The following is a 12913-nucleotide window of genomic DNA, read 5'->3' as shown; positions in this document are numbered from 1 at the left end:
TGAACAGTTCACATGAGTAACTAGCTCATTAGCACAATGCAAAGCATAATTCCTCTGGGGAAGGCAAAGCCTTGTATATTTGTACAATGAAGACAGAGCTCTTGGTATATAGGCTGGTGAAACTCAAAAGTATAGATGTCAAACCGCTTTAAACTTGAGAGTGGGTGGTTATTTAATGGTCCCAGTTGGGATGGGTCAGGTTCATCCCCCAACATTGCAGAGAATGCGATCTGAGCAGTTGAGGTGACCATGCCAGGGGAGAGAAGTCATCTCCTTTGGACAACATGGCTGCACAAACTCATTTTTAGTTTCAATTGATGTCATAAGAACTGTACAGTCCATAATCAATCTGGGTTTGAAACCAGTCCCAGCTATTCCTTGGGAGACCAAGATAACTTCCTTTTTCCCAGTCCACTTTCCCCAAACTCCTGACATCAGGCAGCGCTCACAGTTGCAGCTGCTCTCATAGAGAAAGGACATAAAGCAGCATTCCAGTTAGACAAAAAAAAACCCATAGGATGAAGTGAATAATAAAAATCCAGGGAAAAGGAAGCAAAGTGTGTCTCACTAGGGCCTAATTTCCTAGAAAACAAAATTAATAAGCATGAATTGCTAAGTGTTAGCTTGGGGGAGTGCACAGCAGAGTAACGCTAGTTTGATAAGGTGTATTTTCTTTTAGAAGGAAGTTCAACAAATGTTTTTTAATGGTGAGTGCTCCTGTGATCAGGGTGCTTTGTTGGGCTACACTGAGAATGCCACACTCAGGGCAGACTGCAAGAAATAGGGCAGGCAATCCCCCAAACTGGTGGTTTATTCTGTAATTAGATTCAGCAAGCCAGTAACAAAACAGCTTCTACAGTACCACACTGGTTAACAAGAAGGCAAACACAGTCCTATTTAGGCCTTCCAGCCCTTGGCTCCCACGTAGACAATCAAGTCTAATGTAGTGGGGGGTTACTGAAAACCTGATTCACCATATGTGAGGCTCATCAATCCCAAAGGACCCGTCATTTATCCTCAGGTCAATATGAGTCTCATATTTTACCCAATAATCATGTTGATGCCAATCCACTAGTAACTAAAACTAAAGGTTAAATAATAAAAGAAAGAAAAGAGTTGCAAATTGTTAAAAGATCAATATACGTACAAATATGTGCAATGTCCTTAGGTCAGTTTCACAGCAGAGATAGTGAGGCTCCTGATTTTTAAAAGTTTTCCTGGAATCAATTTAAAGGGTTATAGTCCAATAGGCAATTCAGGTGTAAAGTCTGTTCAAGCCCTTCCGTGCATTTTCCAGGGTATTCCAAATAACTATTTGCAAGATCTCTGTTTTACAACTTATACTTTCCCTGTTCAAAGTTTAATCAGCCTAGAAATGAAAGGAACAGGTCTGAAGTTTTCCTATATAGCTGAAGCAGGCTGGGCGCTGACAGGCAACTCCATCACATGGGCTTTGATGAAAACAAGCTGAGAGTTTGTGATCTCTATTCAATGGGTCCTTTTTCACACAATACCTTTAGCAGCAGCCATTTAAATGATTAAGACAGTTCACAGACAGTTTACTGTGTGGAATTACATGTTTCAAAGAGAGCTGAGGACAATAATATTACACCACAAGTCCCATCTAAATGATTATATCCCCTTTTGATCACTGAGTCGATAGAATACAGTAGTGAAGCATTATAAGACAGGAACTGGATTTAGCATCTACAAGCTATCACACTGTTAGATTTCTAATAGGGTGCAGGTAAACATATGTAAGCGGACTGTTGCCCCCTTACTAACATTCAGTGGGGGTGTTTTGGTTGGCTAGCTCCCAGTATTAAAAGGGTTTATGGGAAATCAGGACCCTGAAACTGATAGTCCCCAGGAACAATGCAGAGAGGCCAATGGTCCAGGTCAGCCTGAATGACAGGGCGGGCAGACTAATCAGGGAGTCAGGAGGCCAGGGAGGTCCTGTCCTCCATGTGAGCTGGAATTGCCTGGGTCAGACAGAGTGGGGCCCAGCTAAAGAGAAAGCAGCGGTGCCAGCTGAGCTGGGGAGCAGAGATGTGCCAGATGCAGAGAGAGCAGACGCTGTCTTAGGAGCAGAGCTGCAGCCCCAAAGCCAGAGGCACAGCCCAGAGAGAGCAGACTTGCCCTGGGAGGAGAGCTGCAGCAACCGGAGCCAGAGGGGCCAGAAAAGCAGCCCAGGAAGCAGGTCAGTGCTGGGAGCAGAGTCACAGAAGCAGCCTGCAGAGCAGACCTGTCCTGGGAGCAGAGCTGCAGCAACCAGAGCCAGAGGGGCCAAAGAAGCAGCCCAGGGAGCTGGAGGCAGAGCAGCAGCAGCAGTGCAGAGACAGAGTGGTGGAGCTGGGGCTGGAGCAGTCTGGAGCTGGGTGCAGTGAGCAGCTGGGCAGAGTGAGGGGGACCCTGGGCAGCGGGCCCAGCACAGGGAGACGCCTCAGCCAAGAGGCTCTGCCGGCCAGGCTTGGATCGTAACCCCGACAGGGCGGGGGCAACACTGGGAAGAAGGGTCCTACCACTTAGAGCCTGAGAGCGTGTGGCCACCACCAGAGCAAGTGTCCAACCCACAGCATCCCTACAGCACAGCCAGGGCCTGAGAAGAAGGCCTGGGACTTGCAAGGAACAGACTGTGAACTGCCCTGACATTCCAGAGACACTGTGATGTTCCCTGCCACAGAGCAGCTTGATGTGTTTCCTTTAACCTTTCCCATTTTTCTTTATTCTTTTTAAAATTAATTGTTGATTAAATAACTTGAATTTGCTTTAACTTGTATTTAATGGTCAGTGGGTCAGAGAAGTGCTCAGTGCAGAGAGATTACCCCTGAATGGGTCACCTTAGCCCCTGTCCTAGGTGACCACAGCAGGGTTGGGGGTCGAGCCCCCCAGGAAGCCTGGGCCCAGCCTTGTTGGGCTTACAAGGACTTAGCCAGACAGGAGAGTGGAAGGGGAGTCCTCAAGGGCAGGGAGGCCATTGGGTAAAGGAAGTGGCAGTGAGGACTCAGATCCTTTTGCTAGCCCTCTTCACCAGGGTAGTGCAGAAGCCAGGAAAGTTCCCCACAATCGTGGAACTATTCCCCCGCTTATACATAGACACATTTAGCACTTACTGTTTGATACTGTAACAATACAGGTAAACAGGTTAAAGATTCTAGTCTACTTAACATGGCTTTGATAACTCTGTCTACAAGGAATGGCCCTGTTTACCATTGCAATACCCTTTTGATATGTCCTTAAGAGTTGCTTACAGGTCACCCAGCTTGCTGATTGTTTAACCTTCGTTGGGCACAGCGTTACAGTTCCTACTTGGATATTCATAAAGGATGCAATTGTGACTCTGCAGCATATCGGCACAGGAGTAGCGAGTCCCCATATGCCTCTGCATGGACTACTTGCATCACTAGAGCCTGTGCAGGGGAGAAAGCAGATGCTATATGGAGTGATCACTTGATCAATCAGAGGTGGGAGGGGACAGAGCTTTGGCTTCTGCCCTGTGATGCACTCCAGAGGGGTGTGCAATTTGTGCTACCCCTTCTGCTGACTGAGACTATGCCCTCCCCTAGAACAAGGGGGAAGCAGAGACCAGATTGTCACCCACTGTTCAGTTCTTGCCCTGCTTCACAGGCAGGGCAGCTAAGCATTGCCCCTTATTGGGACTCAGTTTTAAGGGTTTGGGTTGGGTTCAATATAGAATAGGTTGGTCATTTTTTGACAGCTGTTAGCATTTGATTTCTATTCAGTAGCCCTTTCCAAGTCTTCACCGGAGTGCTAACTTGTTTTCTACATGTGAGTTACTACTTTTGAGTTAGCCCCGCTCAAATGAGAGCAGCCATATTGCAAAATAACGCTTGAGCTCGTGCGTCTACACCAGCACTGCATTTGTTCATGTGTGGCACTAAGACTTCTGGAGGCAATATCCTATGGTTCTTTACAATGTGGTAAGCTGAGCCACCATATGAACTTTTCTCCAGTGAATTATGGGAGAACTTGTCTGTCTTTTCTGGGCATGTGGGGGGAATTGTGGGATGTCAGTGGAGGACTAGTGGCAGAGCATCCATGCTACAGTGTGATTGCGTTAGCAGCTCCTGAGTTGTGTGAACTCAGGCGTCAGCCTATTCTCCCAATGGGTTAGCCAGGTTGAGTTAAAAATACCACCACACTCAAATTAAGGGCTTTTATGTGTGAATGAGACTAGAGTTAGGGGTATTGCCCCTTTTGTCTCAAGTGGTTAGCCAATAGTTGGGATCTCATGGGTTATTTCCCTTAGAGGGAGAACCTGAAGATGGAGTCAGGTATTTCTCTGCAATCCTATTTACAAAGAATATACACAAAGTCCTGTCTCCCTGAACACAGGGGAGTCAATGTCTTTACTTACCGTTCTAAGCTTCTTTCCAAAAAAGCCCCCTCTCTCAGCTATCTCTCAAGGCCATAGTGTACGTTCTTCTGACCATCTCCTTCTTGCTACTTCTCTCTGCCTGTTCTCTGCCTCGAATGTGTCCCTAATTTGGATCCATACTTCGATCTCAGTAACACTCAGCTGAAAATCCACTCTCTGGTGGGAGATATTGTGAAATCATCCTGATCAGTAAATGCCGGCTAGTTCCCCTGTAGTTACAGCAGAGCTGTTTATGGTGCTAGCTGCTCACATTAATAGAGGAAGCTGAAGTAAGTGAAGCTCCATAGATGTGAGGCCAGAATCAGGCCCACTTTCTCACCACAACTATTGCCTCTAGTCAGTGGCTTTTTCAGTTCACTTTTCTTGGCACTCTGGCTGTGACTGATGGTCGTTAAGCTACAGTCCATAGTGAGACATTAGTGCATGAATGAACAGCACCAGATGGATTCCTAGAAAAGAAGCAATTAAACTTGTAGTTGCTTTCCCCCCCTCACCTTGTTATGTCACACTGTTACACTCATGTGAAACAAGTCAGTCAATCCAGAACTTCCGAAAAAAATATTGTTTCTAAACACTTGTGATTATTTTCAAGTGTGCAGTAAAACATGATAGTCCAGTTGGCTTCCTTCCCAGAGCATCTCTCTAATCTTATTAGTTTATACAGTTAATTACTATATCTGTGCGGTTCCTTCCTTTTTATAACCAAACCTTTTTCAGAAAAGAAAGAAAATCAACGTCTCCTGGTCCTCTGTCCCCCATTCCCACACAGCATATGCTGGTCAGTTCTCTTGTGGTTCCCTAACCCATGCTCCCCAAATTTCCTCTCCTCCCTTGTATATATTGCACTGTTCTCCTGTCTTTTCCCCATCCCCAGATCACCCACCCCTGCTCCTAGCCCCAAGTTGCCTATTCACCTGCCCAGTTCCTTTCCTCTGCCTTGGCTACAGTGGATTTGGCTGCCGCCTGCTCACAGGCTTAGAGCTGAGGGCAAGGTGAAGGAGCCAGTAGTGCCATGTCACCCACAGGCCTTCAGTAGGCCACAAGTTGAAATCTCTGACATGGGGAAGTTTAGTATTCAGTACTGGCAGTGTGGCAGCAGCCATGTGTTCTAAATATGCATGTGGAATTCAGGAAAAAAGGATTGCTTGAATCCTGAGTGGAGTAAACCCTTTAATCCTGAGTGGAGTAAACCCTATTTTTCTAATACATTGTTGCTCATATGTCTCTTCTGTTTTTGTTTTTTTTTATTACTTTTACCTGGCTTATCACTTGAGAGGTGCACGCTTCAGTTTTTACCCATCAGTTTTTACCACACAATATTCTGACTGAGCTATCCAACGACTATGTGTGAGAGTCCCCTCCCCGCCATGTTTTTGAGAGGAAGGGTTATTCTGAATATTGCATTTTTTGGTCTTGTCCACACAGTGATTTCGTGTGTGAGAAGCTGGGATATAACTAGACAGTACACCGATGCACCAGACACTAAGTCGCTGTGTGGATCCTGCTATCACGCACAAAGTGCCATAATGTGCTTCAGCCTACTGCTGAGCAGGTCAAAGCACACTATGGAGTTTTTGTCCACAGTAGAAAGGTCCACATGGGTCACTGATTTGTGGCAGCTGTAGATTTACAGCTTCACATCCCAGTTTGTTATGCACTAAATTGTGGTGTGGACAAGCCCTTTATCTTTGCTTGATATTTTTACTACCAGTTGATATAACAAAATTTTACCACTAAAGCCCCGATCCTCCAAATACTCACAAGCAGTCTTAAAGTTAAGCATGTGCACAAATGTTTGTGGAAGGAAGGCCCTATCACATATGAAGGATTATCATCAATAAGGGTCAGATTTTGCTAGTCTTGTTCACAAGCAGAATGCCCTGAATTTATTTTGATTGGGTTGTTATGTAGTAAGATACTACTCAACATGAGTATAAGTAGCAAAATTGGGCCTTAAATCATTTCTTTGTTATTTTGCATATTAAGTTAGAGTCATAGTTTTTAAGGCCAGAAAAGACTATTCTGATCAACAGACCTGTTATAGAAGTCAGACCATAGAATTTCATCCAGTCACCCATGTACTGAGTCCAATAAATCTTGGTTGAACCAGAACATATCTTTCAGAGAGACATCCATTTTGATGAAAAGACTTTAAGTGATGGAGAATCTATGACATCTTTTGGGAAGATGTTCCAATGGTTAATTATCCTTATCATTTAAAATTTGCATCTTATTTCCAGTTTGAAGTTTTCTAGCATCATCATTCAACCACAGGATCTTTGTACATTATCCTCTGCTTGATTAAAGAGCCCTTTAGTATCAAATACCTGACACTACAGGTCTCCATTTCAGTGTCTAAATTGAGAGAATGCTTGAATGTCTTTGTTGTACCGCTCTGCACATCGTTGATTTGAACATTCTTCTCAGGTCATACTAACTGTAAGAAAAACAAATTCTCTGTTTCCACCAAAATAAGAAAATGGAACGAGAGAAGAAAATTCCACTTGCTAAGCAAATACCACTTGGTGCCACCTGTGTTTTTGTCAAAGAAACAGAGACATAGAAAAGTTACACAAAATTAATCAACAGCTTCCCCTGTAATAAATCTGCATGAACTCTGTAATGACAAAAAGAAAAGGAGTACTTGTGGCACCTTAGAGACTAACAAATGGCTGTAGCTCACGAAAGCTTACGCTCAAATATATTTGTTAGTCTCTAAGTACTCCTGTTCTTTTTGCAGATACAGACTAACACGGCTGCTACTCTGAATTCTGTAATGACAGTTGGTCATCTGTTGACTGATCTGAAAAATCAGATCCACTTTTGGCTTTTTTGTATCATGAGATTATGGTTGCTCTGTGGTCCTTCCAGCTCATGGTCACTTGGAAAAAATTGGTATAAACAACCAGATGTATAAGAATTTTATTCAAAAGATAAAAACCATCTTCATGGTTACCATTTGGTTTAGTTACTATTTGTTAACATGTGTTTTACAACTTAGTTACATTTTTCATGTTCTTTATAATGATGTGGTCATTATGCCCAATTTCTCCCATAAATTGTTCTAAAAGGCTGCTCTACAGCTCTGTTGCTGTCATCATAAACCCTGCTTCATCATTTTAAGATTATTCTATCATCTCAGTTGCTAGGTATAGTGGCTTGTCTTCTAGCCAGGGGATTTGTTTTCCCATGAGTAAACCTCATTTTACTTTTAATGTTGTTGTGCATACTATATGCTTTCTAAATTCACACCTGCACGACTGAGAGTTGGATCCATTTCTAGTGTCATTTTCTAAAGTAAAAATCCTATGGTCTAGTACAGTTGTGTCCAAAACTCCAGTACTCTTGGGGTCCAACTCCACTGCAAACACTTATGAAGGTGTCTAATTTTACTACTGTGAATAGTATCATTGACTTCAATAGGACAGTTCATGATAGTAAAGTTAAGCACATGTGTAAGTGTTTGCAGGATTGTGGCCAATCTGTACGCAATGGTAGAAGGTTTCTTCTCATTGTTTAAATATTTCCATGTATTTCCATGTTATAATATTTTTACCCATTTGGTGTTTATCCAGTTCCTTCAGAAGTTTAAATCCAAATTACAGACAGAAGCTATATTAAGCTGGAGTTAAGGCTGACAGTACATATCAGAAACTAGCCCTTAAAGATTAGGTGAGCTGCCAGACATGGAGAAAAGAACTGACAGCTGTGCCTTGTTAAGCTGTTGGGAAGTGAAACTGACACCAGTACACCTGTGCCTCCTAAGTGAGGGAAGCCATGAAAAGGAAACAAATCGTTGTGGTGGGGAGGTGAAGACTCTTGAGCCAGACCCTTTCCCCCCAAGGAAAGGAGAATTTGTTTGTCTGGCTTGCACCTAAGACTACACTGATGCCCAGAGACTAACTATGGTAAGAAGTATTTTTGTGTTTTTCCTAACTGGATCCTGGGCTGAAGGAAGTAGTCACTTTATGTGGCTTGTGGGTGCTCAGACTAGGAGGAAAGATGCTGGCCGGTGTTATTTGGGCCTGTTTGCAAAGATAGCTGCCTTATGACTTTATTTTCCCCTTGGCTAAATGAAGGTGGAATTATTTTCTCCTTCTTGGAACCTGACTTAAAAGGAATGTGACCCCCATCCCTAACACTTTAACCTAAACTATGGAGTTGTGATCAGCACCTCAAGGAAACATTTTTTCCACTACATTTCCCTTATCTGCAAAGGCCTTCACCTGTAACTCTTTATGCATACAAGTAGTTCTGCTTGCTACAAGAGACAACTCAGTGTCTGGGAGGACTACTTGCTTGAGGAAGGGTTGCAGGAACAAGCCTGACATTAGTAATTGCATTAAACAAGGGTTTTGGAATTAACATAACTCTTTTTAAAATGTGCTTGTTGCTTTGGCAATCATTATTATTCCACAGTGGTGACCATTAAGAAGTTGGCATTTACCAAACCGTGGTAGCTGAGACTCTGAGGGGTTATGTCAGCTACCACTATTTGGTAGGTATTGGCAAATGGTGTTTGTATGTTCGTTCTCTCTCTCTCTTTAAAAAAAAAAAAGTGGCCACAGTAAGAGGGTGGGTGGTGTCTGACAGAGAGAGAAAATCTACTTGATGACATGCGGAGATGGCAAAGCAAGATCGTCCTGAAAGACATCATGACATTTTTTGACAGAATAAGTCTGTTAACCCCAGTATCCTGATCAAATTGTATTTGGAGTATTTAGTCTGCCTCCTCCAAAGTCCCCTCCACAGTTACAGTTGGATAACGTAGTATTTTCCATTGCCTGTCCTAATCCGTCTTGGTTTTGTTGGTCTATACTAGAGTTGCTACGCTTCACTCCAGAGATGGCTGTCTAAGTATTTCACCGTTGGAGTGATGAGGGAGAAGGAACGTTATTCACACAGTATATACAGTTTGTAAAGGAATCATTCTGGATGATAGGTGCTCTATAAATGTAAGATCATTATCAAGATAACTATAAACACCTATTATACTGTTTGGAGAGTCTTAAACTACACTTCTGACAAACTCTATGCTTGCTGGTATTGCTGATTCTTCCGGGTCATTCTCTCTCAACCTTAGTCATAAAGTTTGTCAAGTGAGCAGTCTGGCAAACCTGTCTCTGTTAACTATTATTCAACGCTAACAGGTGCCAAAGCCTTCCCACAAGGAGTCGTTAGCTACAATAAAGACTATAGCAATCTATAAACTTTTCAAGACAGGCATACAGTTCCTTAAGGGACAGAGTGATATTTAAGTATCACGTCTAGTGAACAAAGATACTAAATATTCACTGAGAACTTCAGTTGTTAAGGATGAACTTTGGCTTACATCTAAGCCATCTGTACCATGGCAGTACGATCTCTCTATAATATGTACATTATTTTATTTTTTCACTGGCCTTTACTTTCTCTCTGGACTCCTATTTGCTCTCTCTAATTTTATTGGCAGGTTTTATGCTTGATTTGTCATGTGCTAGTGGGCAGCCCTTCTTGCAATCAAAACAGCTAGAATCTCTTTCCATACTGGCACATGCAATTCCCTCCCTCCGCCCCTCCAAAAAATGCCAGGTCTCCTCGTAAAACTGAAATTTCCCACCCAAGAGGCTGGAAATCCTGGGAGTTTGCATTCCCAATTCCATTGTTGGTGGGACACTGGGTTTACCACCACCATGCTGGAGGTATTTGGACCTGGAGACCCACAGATTGCCTGATATCCCTGCTGAATACAGGGTACACTGGTGACTAGGGCAAACTGCATAATGGCTCTGTATTTGCACTGGCTCCAAGGGCCCCCTTTCTCTAGCTCTTGGCAGCATGTCTTCGGAAGAGCTACCACTTCCCCTGAACCTCCCCTAGTGTATGGCATGGGAAACCGCTCTGGTGCTGACTAGAACAGCATTAACTTGTATTGGTGTCAGGGAGGAAAATGTAGCATAGTGGCTGGCCTACCCCCTACAAATGTGCAGATCTAGAGCACTGTAGAACTAGCCAGGGGCTGGGTTGTGATGTGTGCTGGGTGACTTTGAACTGTGCACATCAATCCTTGCTACAACATCCTGTTTTTGTTATACTATCCCATGCTCCCACCTGCTTGTTTATTTAATGCACCTGTGGGTATCTTGTCTCTTAGATTGCATGCTGTTTGAGGCAGAGACTGTCATCTGATATGTTTGTACAGTGCCTGGCACACTGGAGCCCTGATCTGGCTGAGGCTTTTAGGTGCCCCTGTATTATAAATCATAGATGTTAACAAACCTCAGTAGAGTGACTTCTGCGGGGTTGGGAGGAAGAACAGCTGGAGGTACTTCTGACCCTTTTGACCCTAGATCTTGATCTGCTGATCTAGGCTTTCCTCTGTTGCTATGAGCAGGGGCAGGGGAAGTATTTGGCTCACTGATATCATGAAGCTTGAATAGGTCTCTAAAATAATGTGCGGCGGGATTTAAGACCAGACAAAACAATGGCAAAGTAAGAACATCATGAAGAAGTCATATCTATAGGCCCTTCCTGTCCCCAATACTCTGAAAGTGTACACACACTGCTGATTAAGGTGGTCAAAACCAGCATAATAGCTAATGTCCCATAGTGAATGAGAAGCAGCAATCATAAGTAATACCAGAGTATTTGGAGAGCAGGTATGGTGACTCAACAGAGCAGTCTTGTATTAGCTACTCTTGAAAGTTACATGAAGAAAAAGTATTGTAGGCTCTTTAGAGAGGAATGTAATTGTGCCTTATGGCAAGTCAAGGCACCTTGGAATTTGTCACCCTTTGTCAAGGCAAATGGTGTTCGGCTTTGCCTTCCAATATGCATCAGGGACACAGCAGTTAATTTTTCAAGATAAAGCGCATGGCAATATGCTTTGCCGTATCAGAGAGAAACAGACTGAGACCTAAATGCTTCCTCTGGGTAGATATAATTCATGTGTCCAAACCCAAGGCACTAAAGCATTTTGCACTAAAGCAAAAATAAAACAAAGAAAATGACTTTGTAAGGAATTTCATTCTGAACAGTTGGAAATAAATAGCTTCTCTAGATAAGGCTGTCTCGGCCATGCTTGGAAACACTGCCACAGCAAAGCATAAATTACACCTGCCAGCACCTGTGGGTCCTATTGAATCGCACCAGGTGGTGTACCTTGGATTTCCATCATTGCCCTTTTTTAAGGCTTTTGCTATAGAGAAAGTCTGTTAAAGCCTGGTGGGAGACATTGAATTGGCACACTGCCCAGCCATTCCAGAAGTGCCTTCTTCCTGGCCACCACTGCCCACTTCTTGGGTTGTGCTGATCCCGTTATAGCAGCCCCAATTCAAGGAAGGTTGTAGGTTCTGTGTGCACCAGCCCTCTCTTCTTGGGGACTTTTTGCCATCAAAGCCTTCCTCCTGGGTTTATGGTGATGGAAACCAGCATAAATCCTCATGGAATAAGAGCCACATCTTGAACGGTAGCCTTGTCCTCTAACTGGCTACCATGAAGCCATATTGACAGGTTTCAGAGGAACAGCCGTGTTAGTCTGTATTCGCAAAAAGAAAAGGAGTACTTGTGGCACCTTAGAGACTAACCAATTTATTTGAGCATGAGCTTTCGTGAGCTACAGCTCACTTCATCAGATGTTTACCGTGGAAACTGCAGCAGACTTTATATACACACAGAAATCATGAAACAATACCTCCTCCCACCCCACTGTCCTGCTGGTAATAGCTTATCTAAAGTGATCAACAGGTGGGCCATTTCCAGCACAAATCCAGGTTTTCTCACCCTCCACCCCCCCACACAAATTCACTCTCCTGCTGGTGCTAGCCCATATGAAGCCATAATTACTTTAAATGCCTTTGTGCTGAACCTGCTAGTGTAGTTTGAGGGGAGATCCTGACCATCAAGGAGTTCTGACCACCTTGCAGGAATTCTTAGACCAGATTATAACAGATTAAGGCCATGCTATAGAAACAGACAACTGAGTGGGTTCTCTTTAACACGGTTAAATTAGTATGGTTCTGGGCAGGGGGAATTCCCCTCTTGATGATGATTAGGAAGATGATAGGAACAACATTGTTTAAATACACTTTTCACTAGCACAGTTCAAGTCATGGGCCTAAGAGACACTGATTGTCTCCTTACAGAGCAACTCCCCCAGAAGCGAGGAAGCACTTAATTTCCTGAATGTCCATTTTAATAGTTTTGGAAAAAATTGCCAATGGAATGGATGGGGACAGTGATGAGCTGCCAAAATCTTAACAACCGGTTCCCGCCTCACCCCACGAGGGGGTTCTGGCCCACCCCTGCCCCCTGGGACTCCTGCCCCATCCACCCCCATCCCCGTCCCCTGACTGCCCCCAGAACCGGGCAGGAGGGTCTCGTGGGCCACCGTAGTGGGTGCCCACCCCACCCCTAAGAGCTAGAGGGACCCGCCAGGGGGCGAGGTAGGGAGTCCCAGCAGTGCTTACCTGGGGCAGCTCCCAGGAAGCATTCGGCAGGTCCCTCTGGCTCCTAGAGGCAGGGTAGCGTAGCTAG

The sequence above is a fragment of the Lepidochelys kempii genome, chromosome 3, assembly GCF_965140265.1.
Source record: "Lepidochelys kempii isolate rLepKem1 chromosome 3, rLepKem1.hap2, whole genome shotgun sequence".
In the NCBI taxonomy this organism is placed as follows: Eukaryota; Metazoa; Chordata; order Testudines; family Cheloniidae; genus Lepidochelys; species Lepidochelys kempii.
Note: the sequence above shows the minus strand (reverse complement) of the source record.